Below are 20380 nucleotides of genomic sequence, written 5' to 3'. Positions count from 1 at the left end.
TTAAACTAAACTAATAAGAATGAAGAACACCTATCCTAAGCTAACCTAACCTATATTAACTATACTTAACCAACAACAGACTCTTACTACCCTTTGCTAAACGTACCTAACACATTGAACATACTACCTATCTCTAAACAAATATATATTTTTGGGGTATTTTTTTTTTTTTAAATCATTTTTTTTTTCTACAACACATAAATGCCCCAACATTATCCCCACCCACCTACAAAGTAGCATGTAAAACGTAGAAAACCCACCCCCATGCCCACTTATCCTACCTAAACTACTAACCTGAGCAAACCTGACACTAACCCCCTAAAACCCACTGTAAAACGTTAAAACTAATGAGGAGGGAGGGGACAGAACTGGGGGTGACAGTCACAAAGCCAATTACAGCTTTGCCCTCCTGAGTTTTTTTTTTTTAATGAACTTAAGTCTCTTTGTGTTTTTTTCAACCTCCTTCTCCAGACTATCCAACTTTTTAATGACCAGTGTAACATCCCTCTATAGCTTCTTGATCATATTCATGTCCATGGCAGCAGATGGTGTGAGCCATGGTACAGATGTTGATAGTGTAGCAGCTGGGGCTGTTGTGGTGGTGGTGGCAGCTGTACCTCCCTGCACAGCTCTGGAGCTTGGTCCTCTCTGTGTGGCCAGTGTGGGTCCCCTTGGGTAAATGCCCACCATAGTCGGTGGATCTTTCCCTGTGATAGCGGCGTGCCATCCTCTGGAACCCAGATTCCACTGCCAGGATGTGCCTATAGCGAACTGCCCTCTTCTGAAATGCCCACAGTTCCTCATTGTTCATGTTGGAAACTGGTACGTTTTAGGCAGGCAACCCATCAGTGTCAGTACTGTGTGCAGTATGTACAGATTATTAGCTTACACTCTGTATCTAATTGCACATGCACTCCAATTCACATTCCGGAACAAACAATGGCCCTAATAAATACAACGACAACACTGCCTTAGCATCATTTCATTGACACCAAAGTGACGCAGAGCAAGATTAGAAACCAAACCAAATTCGGTGTGCTTTGATTTTGTGCCATGTGCAACAATGCAAAGGCAGCATCAACTTCACATAGATCAGGGCTAATGTTCCTCATCATCCGTGTCAGTTTTCAGCCATACATCACCAGTAACTTGAATATGTTATTGGGAGTATGGGATGCAGTTGGTAACCATAAGGGCTCAGTGTTGATAGGTACACATGCAAGCCTGATCAATATGACTATCACCTACACTGTGAGCATCACACCTACCTACAAATTTGTTGTTCCTCTCCTGCTGTGCCTCAGGGGGGGTGGCCATGCAATCCATCGTCTCAACTGTCCTGGTCATCCACCAAGGCATGCCCACTCATACCTGGAGTCAGGGAGTGAACCATATGTTAGGAGGGCTGTCAACTAGGAAGCTGGTATCCATAGGTCTATCACATCTACATTCCTGTGTCCTGGTGTAGACACCCATTAATACCTGATATGCTAATACTATTCTTGCACACCCAAATCCATGCCAGCACCTATCTCACCTTGACCTGCATGCACGCCTTTTGCATTCCACATAAGTGTTACGTAAATGGAGTACAAAATATGGAGCACCATGCAGGGGGACAATTGCCCACCCAGTCCTACATTACAATACAGGGATGCACCAAATTGTGTTTAAAATGGTGCATCACTGTGTTGTGAGAATGAAGGTGTGTCCAGGGCCAATATTCTCACAGCGGTGCACTTCTTACTCACACATGGAACTACATGTGGCTTGTCATCACCTTGTTTACACAATGCTGCCCATTGAGCACCACAAGCCTCACAAGAAATGACTCTCTGCTCATGCTTAGTGAACCTTTAAATGAGACACAATGTCACCATCCAGCCTACTTTGATATCTGACCATTTGACAGCTCATCACTTCTAGCATTGTGTGCAACACAAATAACTCACTCACACCAAACCCTCAACTACTACACAGAACAGACATTATCACACTTACTGGATACATCTGGGTCCTCAAATCTTGCCACTTTACCAATGGTGTAGGGGGCAGGTCCACCTGCAAGATATGTATGGAAAACTATGCTTAGTGTCATATCACTGTCACTACTAGTGGACAACATATTACAGTGTGTACTATTTCAGAGGAGTGAGCAAGTTATTATGGTGTAAAGCAGAGCAACTGACACACCCCTGCAAACTCACGACAACACTGATACCAGGTGAGTAAGAGCCACACAACTGCACATTCACACTGGGCCTGAGACTCATGTAGTGCTACACCCTGCAACAACCATATTAGGCCAATCTATAGAAGATGGAACTCCATGGTATGAGGGAAGTTGGGTGACAAATACACGACACTACCCTGGTGCTTTGCAACACAATTGACTCAGGTATTCAGGCTTGTCCTGCAAGGTACCCAGAGGCACTTTGTGATGGACATGTCGCTCAGTTATTAGTCTGCAATGATCATGCGTTGAGTAATCCATGACTGATGAGGCAAAGTTGCCTGATGCTATCAAATGCCCCATTTACAGTGCCCCCTAAGGTGGGTAAGACCCCTTTGCTAACATCATGGCAGGGATCATGTGTGTGAAATGATGACAATGTAGCGCTAAACATGCCTTGCCCTACTTTGTTGACACAATCCAGTTAAATATGGTAGGCTGGCAGTCTCTTAGTGTATCACACATGACACTATGCCGGGGCACAGATGTTGCCATGGCCACTGAAATGTGTGACTTAGTGATGGTTGTGCATGACTCACCAGACATCTGACCTGCATTGGTAAAATGGTAGGACATGTGAACTCCATGTCTAGACTGGTGCAGTTACAGTTCAGTCTGGTTTCATGCAAACTGTCCACAAGCATTGCCTGCAGCACTCCAACACATCTGCTACTGTCATTCAAAAGCGGTGAACCGTAAATAGCATGCAAATGGGAGACTCACCAACAGGGCCACTGATCACCACACAAAGATGGTCAAGCATATCCTGCTCCTGGGCCACCAGATTTGGCCAGCGATGCTTGAGCTAGTGCTCGATTCTGGTGCTGCAAAACACCCTCTTCAGGTGGTGGAGCACCTTGCCCCACTGCAGCCGCATCGCCTCCGTCCGGTAACCTTGGATTGCACGCTCCCCCCATCTCCAACATCAATGCCAGGTAGTGGGCTACCAGCCACACGAAGCCACCCAGCTCCTCCTTTTCCAATCTTGTCAACCTCCCCGTACCGGACATATTAACCAGGTATAGGTTGACGACAAAAATAAAAATGAATATAAAGGAAACTTAAGGGCCCAAAATTAATCCCAACTAGCTCAATTTATCAACTACCCCAGACAGACACCCCACAGTACAAATACAATTATAGACAAAAAGCACACTAATTTACTGACACTGGGACAAAGTACAGTCAAAAATACAAAAAAACACGACAGGAGGGACACCACAATACTCAGGAAAACACACCACCAACTCCAGGACACAACCACACAGTCAAAAAAGGCACAGACTGTAAAGAAAAAGTGAAAGTACACTCACTGTACCATGCCTGTAAACAGGATTTCCTATTGCATTTATGTTATGCATGTATTTATTTGACACATGTGATATTTATGTGAGTATTTTGGATGCATGTCCTATGTGCGTTTTTTGTTTTAAGCATTACCTTTATGCGGCTAATTAACAGAAAATCATCATTGAGATGAGTGGGAAGTTGGAATTTACGCTAAGGGCCCATGGGTCACATACTTCAGTTTGCAGATGTTTTCGACGCACTTGCGTAAATTTGTTTGACTCAATTCCTGATTGCGTGATTTGGTTCTATTGTCTATGGATACACCCTGTATCAACATTCAAATGAAATGGGCTGTGCTGCAGTGTGGCTTATTGTAGTTCATGCAACAATTTGATTTGGGTGTGAGTGTTTGTTACACCAATGTGTGTGTTACAGAGTCAATAGCATTCAAATATTTGCACTTCTTGCATATGTATGCACGACAGTGACAACAGTGTATCCGCAGATGTATGGCAGTCAGTACTATGCAACAGTTCTGGTTAGTAATTGTGAATTGTGTTTACTTGTGTGATGTGTGTAGTTGTCTTACAGAGCATAGCATTTAAGATGACATACACAGGTCAGGCATTGTTGACGATGGCTGATAAATGCTACCAAGGAAATGTTACCCGACAACTGTCTCCATATGAAGATTCTGAGTTTATGGTGACGTGTGTGGACTACACATATGTCTGACGTGTACTTATTTGATACATACTGTGATTGACACACTCTGCCTACATTTCACCCATATTATATTTTGTCCACAAATGTTTGATTAACCCCTTCTGTGCCGCGGACGTAATGGTTACGTCCTGCGGCACAGTGCTCGTGTGCCCAGGACGTAACCATTACATCCTGGGCACAGAACCCAGAGGGAGCACTAGCACTCCCTCTGTGTTTTTCCCTCCCACACCCCCAAAGGCAGGGATGGAAGGGGAAGCCCTTCCCCTTCCACTCCGACAGCCCCCCTGAAACGCCCACCCCCGTGACGTCAGCGTGCGATAGCGTGCTGACTATCACAGAGGCCTGCTCCCATCGGAAGAGAAACACTCAGCATTTCTCCTCCGATCACGTGGAGGAGGCCTGAGAGGCTTCAAAGGGAAGGAAAGGAATTTCCTTCCCTTTGAAGTCTCTCTGAGCATTTTAGCAGCAGGATTGCAAGGCAATCCGGCTGCTAAAATGCCCACTAGACACCAGGGATTTATTTTATGTATGAAATTGGCATAAGGGGAGCGACCCCTTGTGCAAGGGTCACTCCCCAGGGGGGCTTTTTTTTAAAGGTCTTTTCTGCCCCCCTCCCCGGGGGCAGAAACCTCTAGGCACCAGGGATCATTTTTTTTTCTTTTTTTTTTTTTAGAGGTGGGGAGCGACCCTGTAGGCAAGAGTCGCTGCCCTATGGGGCAAACTATATTTAGGCCATTTCTGCCGCCTTTGGGGGCAGATTGGCCTATTTTTATGAGGCCAATCTGCCCCCAATGGGGACAGAAACCACAAGACACCAGGGAGTTGTTGTTTTTTCGAAAATTCACGCAAGGGGAGCGACCCCTTAGGCAAGGGTCGCTCCCCTGGAGGGGCAAAGTGTATTTAGGCCATTTCTGCCCCCTTTGGGGGGCAGATCAGCCGATTTTAGGTCAATCTGCCCCCAAGGGGGGCAGAAATCTCTAGGCACCGGGGATCTTTCTTTTTGCACCAATGTCACGCAAGGGGAGCGACCCCTTAGTCAAGGGTCGCTCCCCTGGGGGGGCAAATTGTATTTAGACCATTTCTGCCCCCCCTTGGGGGCAGATCGGCCGCTCTTTGTTAGGCCAATCTGCCCCCATAGGGGCAGAAACCACTTAGGCACCAGGGACTGGTGTGTGTGTGTAAGCGTGTGTTTTCTTTAGGGGACAGCCCCTTGGGGAAGGGTCGCTCCCATTGGGGGCACATTACTGTTGGCCATATCTGCCCCCCATTGGGGGCAGATGGGCCTATTTTTGGAAGGCCCATCTGCCCCCAAGGGGGGGGGGCAGAAAGCCCACCAGAGGCCAGGGAAGTTTTTTTTCAAAAATAAGAGGGTGGGGGTATGGCCATACCCCCACCCCAAATAAATGGGGCCAAAGTTGTTCTGCCCACCAGTGGGCAGATGGGGCAATTACCCCTGATCCACATCCCAGGGGGGCAGAAAGTCTACTAGATGCCAGGGAATTTAAAGAAATATATATATATTGGGGTGGTGGCTACCAACCAGTATGGGCCTGGTTATGCCCCCACCTCAACTGAAGGGGGTAACAGTCTTTCAGCTCTCCCCCGCTCTCTAAAACTTCTTCTCCCACTGCAAGCAAGAAGACATTTGATTATTTTGGGTTTTAGTTTTACATTTGGGCCATGACAGCTTGGCTTACTCTCAAAATCGTCCCACTTGGAATGGTGAAGGCTGCCCTTTATGGACTTTGGGACGCTGCCATGTAGAAAAATCCACAAGAACTAGACACATTCGAAAACCAAGCATCTGGGTGATTCCAGGGTGGTGTGTTTCACATGCACCCCACACCATTTTTGTACCCACAATCCCCTGCAAACCTCCAACTTTGCTGGAAATCACACATTTTTCCCACGTTTTTGTGATAGAACCTTCCGGAATCTGCAGGAATCCACAAAATTCCTACCACCCAGCATTGTCTCATCTATACCGATAAAAATTCTGCTGCACCTGTCAGCCTAAAAATGGTTTTTTTGCAAACTGCCCTTTTGGACCCCCTTTGGTTCCCTCTCAATATCTACATGTTTTTGTCTCTTCCCTTTCACAAGCACTTGGCCCAGCTACACAAATGAGGTATCATTTTTACCGGGAGACTGAGGGGAACATTGGGTGGTATGAAATGTGTCCCAGTGCGGTGATCCCACACGGAAATGTGGGAAAAATGTGATTTTTTAGCTAAATTTGAGGTTTGCTGAGAATTCTGGGTAAGAAAACATTGGGGAGCCACGCAAGTCCCACCTCACTGGACTCCCTCGGGTGTCTAGATTTCAGAAATGTCTGGGTTTGGTAGGTTTCCCTAGAATGCTGCTAAGCCCAGGACCAAAAGCGCAGGTGCCCCCGCAAAAACAGGTAGTTTTGTATTTGATAATTTTGATGTATCTAGATAGTGTTTTGGGGCATTTATTTTTGCTGGCAGTAGGCCCACCCACAAAAGTGAGGTACCATTTTTATCGGGAGACTTGAGGGAACGCTGGATGGAAGAAAATTTGTAGCTCCTTTCAGATTCCAGAACTTTCTGTCACCGAAATGAGAGGAAAAAGTGTTTTTTTGGCCACATTTTGAGGTTTGCAAAGGATTCTGAGTAACAGAACCTGGTCAGAGCCCCACAAGTCACCCCATCTTGGATTCCCCTAGGTGTCTAGTTTGTAAAAATGTGCTGGTTTGCTAGGCTTCCCCAGGTGCTGGCTGAGCTAGAGGCCAAAATCCACAGGTAGGCACTTTGTAAAAAACACCTCTGTTTTCTGTTGAAAAATGTGATGTGTCCATGTTCTGTTTTGAGGCATTTCCTTTCGAGGGCGCTAGGCCTACCCACACAAGTGAGGTACCATTTTTATCGGTAGACTTGGGGAAACACTGGGTGGAAGGAAAAACTGTAGCTCCTCTCAGATCCCAGAACTTTCTATCACCAAATGTAAGGAAAAGGTGTTTTTTTTGCCAAAATTTGAGGTTTGCAAAGGATTCTGGGTAACAGGACCTAGTGGAGCCCAACAAGTCATCCCATCCTTGATTCCTCTAGGTGTCTAGGATTAAAAAATGCAAAGGTTTGGTAGGTTTCCCTAAGTAACGGCTGAGGTAGAGGCCAAAATCCACAGTTAGGCACTTTGCAAACAACGCGTCAGATTTTGATGTAAAAATGTGATGTGTCCATGTTCTGTTTCCTGCATTATGCCTACACATGCAAGTGAGGTACCATTTTTATCAGGAGACTTAGGGGAACACAGAATAGTAGAACAAGTGTTATTGCCCCTTGTCTTTCTCTACATTTTTTCCTTCAAAATGTAAGACAGTGTGTAAAAAAGACTTCTATTTGAGAAATGCCCTGTTATTCACCTGCTAGTATTGGCACCCCGGAATTCAGAGATGTGCACATAACCACTGCTTCTCAACACTTTATCTTATGCCCATTTTGGAAATACAAAGATTTTCTTAATATCTATTTTTCACTCTTTATATTTCACCAAATGAATGGCTGTATACCCGGTATAAAATGAAAGCCCATTGCAAGGTACAGCTCATTTATGGGCTCTGGGTACCTAGGGTTCTTGATGAACCTACAAGCCCTATATATCCCCACAACCAGAAGAGTCCAGGAGACGTAACAGTATATTGCTTTCAAACATCTCACATCGCAGGAAAAGGTTACAGAGTAAAACGTGGAGAAAACTGGCTGGTTTTTTTCACCTCAATTTCAATATTTTTTATTTGAGCTGTTCTTTTCTGTAGGAAAACCTTGTAGGATCTACACAAATGACCCCTTGGTGAATTCAGAATTTTGCCTACTGTTCAGAAATGTTTAGCCTTCCAGGATCCAGCATTGGTTTCACACCCATTTCTGTCACTAACTGTAAAGAGGCTAAAAGCACAAACAATAGTGGAAATGGGGTATGTCCCAGTAAAATGACAAAATTGTGTTGAAAAATGTCTGCCTGTCACTGAAAGCTTGTAAGATTGTGATTTTAGCACAGTAAACCCTTTGTTGATGCTTATTTCAGGGAAAAAACACAAGCCTCCTTCTGCAGCCCTTTTTCCCATATTTAAAAAAAAATATATATATATTTGCTGTATTTTGGCTACTTTCTTGGAATCCTGCAGGGGAACCCACAAACTCTGGGTACCTCAAGAATCCCTAGGATGTTGGAAAAAAAGGATGCAAATTTGGAATGGGTAGCTTATGTGAAGAAAAAGTTATGAGGGCCTAAGCGCAAACTGCCCCAAATAGACAAAAAAGGTTATTAGAAGTAGTGAGTGATGAGAATAGGGTGGTAGGTTCAGGATCAAAATTGTTAACGCTACTCTGTTGGAATATTGCAGGGTTTCAGTCAAAGGTAAAAAGTCCAGAGTGGCTAGAACTTATATCCTCTCATGACATGATTTGTTTACAGGAGACCTGGTCAATGGACCCCCTTTTTATGGATAGTTATTATTCTGTACATCATCCGGCAATCCCCTCCTCAGCGGGAAGGGCAAGCGGGGGCCTTATGGTTCTTGTCTCTTTGCATCTTCCAAAACTGGAGGTCTCTTTACTCTGGCTCACCTAATTTTATGATTGTTTTATTGTTGTATGAAGGGAGTAAAGGCCTTCTGATAATACATATGTATAATAATATTCCAAATGACCTTTTGAAGGGAAGTTTTGAAGAGGTTACAGATTTCCTGGATTTTTCTGATAAGCTCCAGGATGAGGAGTATACTATTATATAGGCTGGGGACTTCAACACTCCATTCTGCAACTCGGAAGCTTCAGGTGCTCATTGTATTCCTATGGAGGACAAAGAGGCATTAATTTGTTTTATTCATTCTAATCGAGGGGATGTTTTAAATACTTTTGTTTACAGATTTGATCTTCTATACGCTAGAGTTAAGGCAAATGCAGCTATCCAAAAGTTACTGACTTTTACGGGGAATTCTAAAGGAAGCATTATTGATTTTATTCTTATTAGTGCTGCTGATTTCTTTTTAATTCTTGATTTTAAGATAATACCACACTGTGCCAGTGACCATGACCCATTATTTATTGAACTTGCATGTAATAGTAAACCAGTTATAAGGAACAGGGAACTAAACAGGGCAACCATTTTTAATAAAAATTTGATCTACTTATGAAGTGGGATAGAGTAGACCCTAAAATATTTAACTAGGAATTTATTGAACATAATTTAGACTCTATTAATTTATGTCTGTCGCAACAAAGCACCCCTGATAAGTTAGCATTAGAATATGTGAAATTATGTTCCGCAATCTCAGAATCCTTGGTAATTGATAGGCCTTTTCGTGGTCCAAGGGCGTGCCGTTGGTTCAACTCTGCTTGCACAAAGGCCCATAAAGATTTGAAAAGGGCTCTTAGATCAAGCCCTTTTCCCCGCAATTTAGTATGAACAGCCAGGGCACAATATAAGGCAGCCTTGGCAGTGAGGAAAAATTAAATCAGGTCTAGTGCATGTGATGAATGCTTGATACCAGAAACATTGTGGGTAACCCATTTCACTAAGGTTTTTCAGCCAGAGAATAATATATTGCCTGTGGTGGATGAAAGAGATAATCAGAGCCCTGTGGACTCCAACTTGACTACTATTGATTTGTCGTTTGACCTGTATGAGGTTAATAATGCCCTTTCCCGTTCGAGATCAGGGAAAGCTGCTGGACCGGACGGGCTTCCTATTGACCTCGTTAAGTCCATGCCGGACGTCTGCGGTCCTTTAGTTACTAATGTACTAAGATGTGTAGTTATGAGTAAAATCCCCTCTTCGTGGAAATTGGCTATTATTATCCCTATCTTTAAAAAGGGCTGTAGGAACGATCCATCCTGTTATAGAACAATTTCCCTAATAGATTCTACAGCTAGGATATTGGGAAGTGTAATTTTGACCCTATTGGAGGATTGGGCTACTAAGGCAAAGATTATTTCTCCAATCCAATATGGTTTTAGACCCGGTCTTAGCACTATTGAACAATCATTGAACTTGCACCTTATTTTGAGCAAATATATGACCGCAAGGAAGGAATCTATCTATCTGGCTTTTATAGATTTATCTAGTGCTTTCAACCTGGTGAATAGAGAGAAACTTTGGTCAATTATGGAATCCCTGGGGCTGGATCGTAACATCTTGGAGTTAATCAAACATTTATATACAGATTTGAGGGTTTCAGTGCAATATGGATCACATGGTGAGAGGTCTGCTCCTTTCTCTTTTTTGAGAGGAGTCAGACAGGGCTGCTTTTTAGCACCATTTTTATTTTGTTATATATAAACAGGCTTTATAGTTTTTTAATAGCAAATGGTAAAGATTTCCCTAGAATGGGTGCGAGACAGCCCCCTGTATTATTGCATGCAGATGATGCGGTTTTGATTGCCCGCACTGCCAACGGTTTACAAAGTTTGATGGATTATTTTTATTCTTCATGCAAGATTTAGATTTGAAAGTAAATTATACAAAGAAGTATGTGATGACATGTGGTCCTAGAAATACAAGATCTAAATGTTTTACTATGGGAGGGATCACTATAAACAAAGTAAAGGAGTTTTGCTATCTGGGATTACATCTTCATTCGTCCTTACAATGCAAGTCCCATCTTGCCTTTAAAACCCAACAGATGGTGATAAACCTGGAAGCAATTTTCCGGTTTGCTCGCAAACTAGGTCATAGGCCAGTTTATCATACAATCAGGCTTTATAAAGCAAGTTGTGTATCTGCAGCTTCTTATGGGGCAGGTTTGTGGGGCTCGAATAAAGTCGATTCTCTCCAATGTGCTGAGAACCAATTTTTACATAGAGTATTGATGGTGCCTAAGAGTGTTGCAAATTTTATCTGTCACGAGGAATTGGAATTAAGTTACATTGGGGATTTGATTGGTGTTGCCCCACTTTTATAATGGCTGAAAGTCTGGTTGAACCCTTGCGGCCGTTTTGGTGCAAGACTGTTTATTTGACTGTATCCATCTGGCCAACTTTAGCAGGATCCCGTGGCTTTCTTACTTACAAACTAATTTCCGGAACTTAGGTTTGGAGAATATGTTTTCTCATCCCGAATCGCTGCCTTCAAATGTTAAGGATTTGGTTAAAATTCGATATTCTGATTAGACCTTAAATAAGAGATTACATGGGGTGTTGCTCAGATTTCAACAACATCTCGGATGGAACCCTATTTAACTTGGTTCCTGAATTTTTCAGAATATTCCCTCCTTGTTTTATTCAGATTAAATTTGATACACTTTAAAGTGTTTTTTCCTAAGCAATGTTGCTGGCGAAAATGCGCTTCCGAATTGCCCGTGTGACTCTATTACTAAACAAAGCAAATGTCACTTTCTTTTATTTTGTTTGCTTTATTCCGCTTCTAGATGTACATTTTTACTACCACTTTTACGGAAATTACAATTCACATCTTATAATGATGCTTTGATGTACATACAACACTATTGATATTTTTTATGTCATTTTAAATATTTTAAGAATAGCTATTGCTACTAGAAAATGCTACAAATTAGTGGAGGCAGTGGTACCTTAATTTAGTGTGATAGCGTACAGGATTTGATCATGATGAGATTTTACTTGTGGTTTTCAGCATTTTACATGAATATGGAACTTATGAATTTGAAGTAAGTCTGTAACTAATATAGATGTGGTATTTTATTATTGAAGTTTTATATTTTATGAATTATATTGTAAATAATATTATGTGTAATGAATTGTGTGCTTTTATGGTAATTTGCTGAATAAAGAATTTTGACTGCCTGACTGACAAAAAAGGCCTGGCACCTGAGGAGGAAAAGACATCGCAGAAAAGGGGTTAAAGGTAGCTGAGTTATCAAATCAGGGTGTGCTCGACAATCTTTCATAAAATAGTATTTTGATGTCATTCGTGGAGATCAGTGTAAGATTTAAAACAGGTGAAAGATTTGTAGCAAATCATTCTTATTCGAAGGTACCATCATACAGTATTCAGAGAAAATATCTGTGAAGACCAGTTTAGTTGTTTTAATGGCAGTAACCTGTTTCTGTTGGGTAGTGGGAGATTGTAAATGTTTCTCTATTTCAGCACACCTATCAGTGGAATTCATAGGTGTGTCAGACAAGAGATGATGCAGTATATATGTGTTAGAAGTGCTAATTATGTATTGTCATTGAGTGATTTATCCACTTTTGACACGGATGGACAATGATCTGCCATAGGATGTAACAATGATAAAGTACAGAGAATCCTATTAACAGATCCTCAATGTTTTGTATTTCCCCTATAAAATGGCGGACTTGAATGTTTGTACTACTTTCTTAGTGATACAAAACGTTTTCGTTCTTTTCACTTATTTATATTTTTTTCTGTGGTCATACCGTCAAATGATCATTATGTCTGCACTGTTTTAAAGATGCTTGTCTTAATTTTGGTCAATTACGTGAGGCACTATTATCAGGATTTTCACTGTTAAGCAAGATTATATATTGGAGAACCTATTACAGTGTTTAACACTCAAGTTACAATAGACAAAAGACGTACCTTGAACTGCTATTTACCGTGACAGTACCTTTACAATAGTTTGTAGTATGCCTAAAGCCCTTCATGGCTTCATTAGTTTGTTCTATCAGTGGTTTGTGTGCCTCTGGGCCAATTAAAAGAGTTGATACAAAGGGATAACTGTCATTATGTTTCAATGGTTCATGAACTTTCATCAGTAAAACCTCTTTGAAAGGTTTTTAATTTTCATGGAAGCAAACATATGTGTTTATCCATGATACTTCCTTTCATTTCAAAATAGGCAGAAATATTTGGTAATGTATGATACAGATCATAATTATGGAGAAAACGAATACACTTTTTGAATGGTTATTGCTTTATGTTGGACAGGAGGTTGTGCATCCTGAATTTTGACCCATTAATATAAATGGAACACAATATGTAGGACAAAATATCAGCAGGTAAATAAGTCTAGATTTTCGATACCTATCTTTACATATATGTACCTGAGCAATACATATGTATTCAAGGTACATAGTAACGGAGTTAGGAATAATTAATCTATACTTCCCTATATGCAGTTACCTTTCGATATTGTGTCTTTCTATATTTTTGTACCATGATATTCTGGGTGTTAATATTCAATAGTACAATCAGAAATATTCCTAAGTGTGTTGATGATGAGGTGGTGCTGGCAAAAGTGAATGCATAATGACAGTATTTATAGACTGTACCATGATATTCTGGGTGTTAATATTCCATAGTACAATCAGAAATATTCCTAAGTGTGTTTATGATGAGGTGGTGCTGGCAAAAGTGAATGCATAATGACAGTATTTATAGACTGCACATCCTGCCCCATACTTGGAGGATTATCATTTACCTCCTGTTCTTAGACAGGGCTGTTCCCAAATAGTATTAGGCACTGGGATTAATGTAGAGAAAGGCATTTAGCACAATTCCATCCAGAACTGACACATAAAAAATCATCTGCAACATTTAATTTTCCTGTTTAAAACCACTGATTATTTACAATAGAAACAGTCAATGATGATGCCTTAAATATGTTCTTTTGCTTGGGTTTTATACTGGTTATAAGGCAATTTGGGAGAAGCAGGGTGCTTGTGTAGGTGCTGATCCCCAACAATCAAGTGAATCCTAATATTCTCAGACACCCCAAGTTTCATCTTGACAGCTCTACGCCTTCACTCCAGTTAATCTAGCCGTTAGAAATATCACTCTCTTTCTTGGTACCCATCAAATTAGCAGAGTTGTAAGTAATGATTGGAACCCCTCAATGAGCGAGTTCTAGATCGGAAATACATTTTAAGATTTATTACAGGAAAGCCCATAAGGCATTACAGAAAATATAATATGAAATGTCTAAGTGACTCAGATATAGAAAATACAAAATCAGCATCAACAATATTAATCAGAGTAAGTAGCTATTCCCTAAGGTTAAGTGTCACAGTCATGAAGAGTTCTGGCAGCGTTCTGTGAAAGGAAACTCTCAATAAAATTGAACAGAGTTTCAGGAGTAAAATTAGAAGTTGGCCCTAATCCATAAAACCTGAGGGTGTTGTACACATTTCATGCATAGGAAATTAGCAAAACTGAAAATTCAGCATGTTGTGGTCATGGGTAGCTCACTTTGAGCAAATTAGAATACTCAGCATAACAAAATAAATTTTTAGCACTAACCCATATCTTAAGGTAAGGTAAATCTCCCCCTCACTCCTTCAGCAACAGTAGTCTAGAGATGCAGTAATAGAATACAAAACATTTCTAGAAAAACGTCCATTCAAATTAATGCATTGAGCAGATCTACATCAAACTTCCATAAGAAGTCATTCAAAATGATACATTGGGAACATGAAGAAAGTTTTATTCACAGTACACACTTAGTACCCAGTGGTTAAATTGACATCATGCCTGCCATGTCCACAGAAAACTGTGAAGAAAGTTTGCAGAACGTTTTTGATTGGGAAGGGGAATAAGAAGGAACAGGGCAAACAAGAAAACAAAAAACAGCTTTCATTTCTAATAAAACTGTGTTTCACTGGAAAATATGACATGAGTAAATTAGGCTTTAAGGACACCTCTAAACTACTTCTATTGTGGTTCAAGGCACAACTTTATTTATCAGCTTGTGACAGGGTATGTCTTTGTAGTATTCTATAGGTACATTTACTTGGTGAGAGACAGATTTTACCATGACAGCCAGCCTTACAATAGTCCAACAAATTGTCATCAGTTATTGAAGCTAGTGCAGCTGAAGGTACGAATAAAGGTTTCACTCCTCTGCCTATCTCTCTCTCATGAGCATATAACCCAGCTATCCTGTTAGGAGTACTTCTAATATTCACTGGAACAGGAGGAAGAGCATCAGGCCTCAAAACAATAGGAGCACACACTTTCACCAGCTTATTCTTGAGACTATTCTCAAAAACTACAATGAAAACACTGCTTAATATTAAAAGCCATGCAGGTTATCTGCAGCACCTCATTCTTGAAGAGTATGCACAATCATTTACAATAGAAGTGGGTAGACCAAATCTAGGTATCAACTCCCTCAACAGCAACTTGACAACTCTAAGGCTATCTGCTCTCCTTGTTGAATATGGCTCTACCCTTTTGGAGAACAGGCAGATAGTTACTTAGCTGTACTTCAATGCATTATAATGTGGCATGTCAAGGAATTCTGCCTGCAATCTCATAGATGGGCCTTTTGATTTGCCAATGTGATTGATGTTTGTAAGAGGTTTCTTACTCTGGTTGATCAACTTACAGATCATGCAGTGGCGTCATACATCTTCAGCAACATGGCAAAATCCAAAATTTTCCCAATACTTCTTAGTAGTCACTACTAAACTATTTCTTCCTGCGTGAGTCTGTTTTTTACACAGAGGCTGTAGCATTGCATCTGGCAACATACACCTCTGACCTACATTGGCATACACATCCTGATAATTCTTTGTATAACCCAATTTTCCCACTTTTTGTTTCCCTCTTCTGGAGCATCATCCTGCAAATCATGTAGTTCACTCAAAGAAGTTTGCATGTAATCCACAAAGAAACAATGTACATGATTTAGTTCCTGTATTTCATTATTTTAGAATTTTTTACTTTCACTTTGCTGTACCACTGACTTCTTCTTGTAATGCATAATACTTCGCCATCTGATCAGCATATCACTTTCCAAAGTGACCATATCCTTGCCGGTTTTATGAGCACTACACTTACCCACAGCTATGTCCTTTGGCTTTGGAATAGCTCCTAACAAATCTAATATACACACACCATTTTGTATATGAAAGTCTGAGGAGGTCAGGAATCCCATTTGTATCTGCAGTTGTCCATAGTAATGCTCCATACTTGTCCTTAAGCTGGAACCATCCACAAACAATGTCTAGTCAGTAATTTGCAAAGGAATTTCTTTAATTTTGTGCATAACTCAGTTACTTCCAGACAGCCATGATCCAAATCATCACACTTTCACTTTCCATGTCTTTGTTAGTTTTGTCTTGAATCAGGATCAGTGTTGCTGGATTCAGGAAATAACATCACTGTATTGATCTGATCCCTGCTGCAAGTATAGTCTGCTCATAGCGAGTCAGCCTTATATTTGTCATATGCTGAGTCTTTTTCTTTGTTAAAAGGATGTCAACTGGATGTGTGATATAAATAAATAATATATGACTCATCACAATGCCTTTACTTTGCTCAGTCACCAGACAAAGAGCTGCAACCGATTTCAGACAATCTGGGAGACTTACAGCTCCTGGATCCAACACAAAAGGCAAATAGACCACTGGGCGTTTTAATCCTCGATGTTTCTGGGAAAGAACTGAAAGTGTACAACCATCTTTCTCATGACAGAACAGGAAGAAAGTCATACTTTAGTAAGGCATCCTGAGTGTGGAAGCATGACACAAACTCTCTTTCTGCTTCTTCAATGCTTCAATACATTCATCGTCAAATGGTACCGGATCATGGACTTCACTACATGTCAATCTCACCAAGGGCCTTGCAATCAGTGAAAAATTTGGAGTCCACTAACGATAGTGTCTAACAACCCAAGAACATTCAGTCCTCCCTCTGTGTGGTTGGTGGATTGATTTTCAAAATTGCAGAAATGCGTTCCTTTGAGACTTTCCTTGCACCCTTCTCAATTCAATTTAATTCACTTCAATTAAGCTTTATTTCGGCAACAAGTGCCATACAAGCACAACATATATGCACAATAAGACCAAATAATTCATTTTAAGACAAATAAGAAACTTTAATAAAAACCTTGCAACAATAAATACCACAATGACGAGGTCCCAAGAGATGAGGTTTGCGCACAGAGAACAAGATCACTATATACGTATATCTAAGTATATAAGTAATAATGAAAAATTATGAATTTGTGCAATAGAGTGATTTGTTTGAACATTGTCCCACCTATAGTTCTAAAAGAGAGCAGCGGGAACATTCCCAGATAAATGAGAGGATCAGTAACAAAATGTAATTCTCCTGCCCTACGTACATTTTAACACTTAATAAATGTGAATATGTACACAAATGACTAAAATAAGCAATGCTAGATATTAATCAGAAAACACAATTTAACTCATTTAATAAAAGAATGCACATTAGTGCTTAAGGGTCTTGTTCTAGTGTGCTAAATCGCTGCTAAAAACTTTGTCACAGTACACACCACTGGCCCGTGGGTATTTGCTCTGCAGATCGTAAGAGCCAAGTGGCAATCCCTGGCACCCAAAGAGTTATAAAGTGATCTTATCCAGTAAGACCTCTGCTTCTTGTACGCAGGACAGTGGAATGGGACGTGACCGATGTTTTCTTTGGCCTTGCATCCCATCGGAAAAGAGTCTGTCAGGCTGACAATTTGCTTCAATTTAGAGGTAAGATCACATAAAAGTAAGGATCCAAATATAAATCTGATGTAAAGTGCACGTGCTAAAGTGTACGTGACTGATAGAAACCTGGAGAAGGCCAACCCAAGTTTAAAAAAGGCACTTTTTATGTAGCCACACCATGCAATTCTTTCATCTTGAGGGGCACCCAGAAAAGCTCTTAGCCATATCCTATATGGATATAGAGTATATATGGACTACATCCGGATCCAATACTGCAGTGGCCTCAAGGCAGCTATGTCTGCAACAGAATGCAGATTCAGGTCCGAACGATTTCGCTACTCTTTCAATATCATGTAGTTGCCATGGCATCATAGCTCAGCTCCATACAGGATCCCCCTCTATCTTGGCTTTTGTAGATTTCTATTGCTGGCGTAATGTCGGAAACTGGTTGATCCGGCGGCAAATCTCAAGATACCCCCTGTCTTTTTTTTTTGGGACAATGTGCACTTTAGCAGCTGGGCTGTTCATTTGTGGGAATTCTCTAGTCTAACACCCAAATAGTCAAGTTCTGTTACCCGTTCGAGAATCTCACCATCTAAAAATATGCTTTTCTTCATTCTATTGTTTGGGCCACCAAAAACCATGTATTTGGTTTTGGTGCTATTTATTTGAAGACCATGATCCCCACAAAAACCCACACATTTCTCCAGGAGCCTGGATAGTCCAGAGGCAGATTGAGATATAATAGAGTGTAATCGGCAAACAGTAGGCACGGTATCTTTGTCCCACCCAGTTCGGGGGCATCATTTTCGCAATCATGTAAGTAGGGGATACAGTTGTTTATAAAAAGTAGAAAAAGTGTAGGGGCCAACACACAACCCTGTCTAACACCTTTCTGTATGGGGAACTGTTCCGATAGTTCCCCGTCCATTCCCCACCTTATTCTAGCGAAACTGCCGGAATACAGTTCCCAAATCAGATTTAACAAAGGCCCAGGCACACGAGTTTTACTCAAGATCTCCCATAGTTTGAACTGGGGAACCAAGTCTAAAGCAGACTTGAGGTCTACAGAGGCAACAAACAACCTCACAGCATCCAGATACACCGTCTTCCATTTAATTGTAAGAAAGCGGACGATTTGGTCCACTGTGGCTGTCTTCTGCCTGAAGCCCGCCTGCAGGTGGCTTAGGACGTTGTTCTCATCTGTCTATTCCCTAGGTCTACCCAAGACTTGGCGGGAGAATATTTTCTGCAGGTTATCTAGGAGACTAATTGGTCTATAATTGCCCGGGACCGGTTTATCCCCTTTCTTATGAATAGGAGCAATTATTTCACCTTTCCAAGAGTGAGGGAGATTGCTACCTTCCAAGATAGCATTAGACACACCATTTATATACGGGCGCCAGAGTTTTAGGTCAGACTTGTACAGGTCAGATGGTACCCCGTCTAGCTCAGGCACCTTCCCAGATTTTTGAGCCATGATTGCTGCCTTAGTTTATCTCATGGTAAACGGAGTAATCACATCTGCCCGTTCAAACTGACTCGCATCTAGGCTCTCTATACCCATTTGGGAAACTGACTCCTGGCTATAAAGTTCAGTGAAGTAGAGAATCCAGTTTTCTGCAGAGGTATGGCAGTCAGGTCTGGAACTTTAATTGTGCCCATTTTGGAAAACCAGAGACCAAAACAGCTTTATGTTATTACCCTTGGTTGCTATCAACAGTTCCTGCCATGTGGCCTCCTCACTAGTCTTTATTGCAACAGCATACTTGCGCCTCACAAAATTATCGTTGGTCAATCCTGTCTCCTTATTGCTTCCAGAAGAGTACACTTGGCTTTTTTGCAAGTATTATCAAACCAGCTGCTGTGATTGCCTGCTCTGAGCTGTGAGCTTTTTGCTTCCTTTGATCTCTCCTGTAAAAAGAACTTTCAGGGAAGCAAACAGCTCTGCATGTTTTGCCATGATCTGAGTTGACGATTATGCACTAGATGTTTGGGCTGGTAGCTGATTGGAAACTAAGTCATGCATTCCTGCCACTAGAACACCTGAGTTCCTAAATGTTTCCCATCTTAATATACGCTGGTTTCTTGCCACCACTAACGGAGGCATAACCTCTTGTTCTCGTTAACTTGCCCTATTTTTAGAGAACCACCTCTCCCACTCTACCATGTGGAGGGAATGGTCGCTGTTTCGTTGCTCTCCCACCCTGAGGTCCTTGATCTCCTGCCAGTTCCTTACATCTATAAGCAAGTAATCGATTAGACTAGTATAAGTCCCTTCTGGTGAAGTGCACTCTTCTCAATATGTGTCCAAGATAAATGAGTTATCTTTTACAGCACTGCATCTTTGTCATGAAATAATGTGGGAGTGTGATGCGAATGCCAGAAGTTCGTTCCCTACACTACCTAGGTCCTGCAACCAACTGAGAAACACATGTAATTCCAGGTGAGATAAGTATCCACAGGAAAGGATATGTGAAGAAAATAATAAAAGTTGGTATCCTTCAGGTCCCTTCAATATGACTGCCTAAATTCTCCGCTCTGTAGATTCCCTTAGTGTTCTAGCATTGTCATATGTCTAGAAGAATATAATGGCCCTCATCATGACATTGTCGGTAAATCTCGCTTACTGCCGCGGTGATGGCCACCAACATACCACCGCTGAGGTGAACATCCGTTCGCCAAATTATGACACACACATACCAATCCGACAGAATACTGTCACATGCACAAATCTGCCAGCCCAAGGGTCAGTGCTAAAGTGGCG

The sequence above is a fragment of the Pleurodeles waltl genome, chromosome 2_2 (genome assembly GCF_031143425.1).
Source record: "Pleurodeles waltl isolate 20211129_DDA chromosome 2_2, aPleWal1.hap1.20221129, whole genome shotgun sequence".
Classification (NCBI taxonomy): Eukaryota; Metazoa; Chordata; class Amphibia; order Caudata; family Salamandridae; genus Pleurodeles; species Pleurodeles waltl.
This window is presented reverse-complemented; position numbering follows the sequence as displayed.